Genomic DNA, 1,465 nt, shown 5'->3' with positions numbered 1-1,465 from the left:
CTGGTGTTCCTGTATTGTCTGTTTTCCCAATGTACAAAATAGGATGTTTAATTGCATACCAGGAAGGGAAAGAGCTTGAAGAAACATAGCGGGGAGAGCTCAGTGCATGCAGCTGCACACTGGTAGAATTGACATGTTTTAACGACACATCTATGACAAAACACACAGACATTCCTGCTTTGAGCCGTCCTCAACGGTGTGTGTGTGTTTGATTCATAGACTATCCAATGAGCTGAGTGTGTTCTATCGACATCTGTGTGTATTTGTGTGTGAGAGAGCGTGGTGAAAGCAAAGTAGACCCCACCACACTGCTGAATGCTGTGGCTGTTCATCGAGTGCAATGTCCAGGCTTGAATCATAATTTCCATTTGAGTTTCAAATGTAACTTAGTCACGCATTGATGTCATTAAGAGTCAAAATTCAACTTAAGTGGGAGTTAAGATTCACCCCTTGACAAACTGCAGAGGCATTCAGCAGTGTGCGGATGTCTGTTTTTCTTTCATGACTTAACCTTCGGTACCTCGTAGCTGAAAGTAGCCTAACTGGATGTGGGTACAGGACACCACTTCTTAACTGCGTGTGAGAGTGGCAGTGGCTGACATTCAGCTGAGCTTTGTTGTATGTATGGGAAGACTTGTTCGGTCTAAGAGTTTGTTTGAGAGAACTAAAGAATGTTGTTTACTGAGCTTCCAAGGAGAAGTGACTAAGACCCGGGTGAGTTGTTAGGACATGATTAAGACAACCTCTCTCTCTCTCCGCCCTACAACCACAAACGCTTCAAATCCGGTCAGAGAGGTTGCCCAGCGGTCAGGGACTAGGATCAGTCCCACACAGTAACAGTGAGAGGGAGAGTTACATGTGGTCTCTCTCTGAGTTGTTTTTTGCTGTGCTCTCTGGCCTTTCCTGGGGAATGTGTGTTCTGTTCCAGCACAAACACACATTTCTGACTTATTGGTTCTTCAAGACACATCTCAGAACAAAAAGTCTCAGTCAAATCTGGCATACAATCTCTGTACCATCAAAAGTACTAATTCTGTGAGATTAAAGTAACGTTTGAAGATTATCGGTAGATTGTCCCTTGAGTTTTAGTCATATAAGCTATCTTACTCTTCCTCCACTTAATTCTGCTTTCACTGGGAAGTTTTAAAGCTGAGAAACACTGCTCAGGGACATTGTGTTTGTGTGTCGCCCATGAAGGGGAAGAGGGATGAAGGGACAGAGGGAAAGGAAAGGGGTAAAAGTGCGAGGCAAGGGGGAGCCACAGTCTGTGGATTTACAATGGAATCCTTCAGTGTTAACTCTGCACTGGATTAACTGGGGTGGCAGATAGCCTAGTGGTTAGAGTGTTGGGCCAATAACTGAAAGATTGCTGGATCGAATCCTGGAGCTGGTAAAAATCTGTCGTTCTGCCCCTGAACAAGGCTGTTCCCTGGGAGGCTGTCATTGTAAATAAGAATTTGTTCTT

Source organism: Salmo salar, chromosome 05 (assembly GCF_965601325.2).
Source record: "Salmo salar chromosome 05, fSalSal1, whole genome shotgun sequence".
NCBI classification, from domain to species: Eukaryota; Metazoa; Chordata; class Actinopteri; order Salmoniformes; family Salmonidae; genus Salmo; species Salmo salar.
This window is presented reverse-complemented; position numbering follows the sequence as displayed.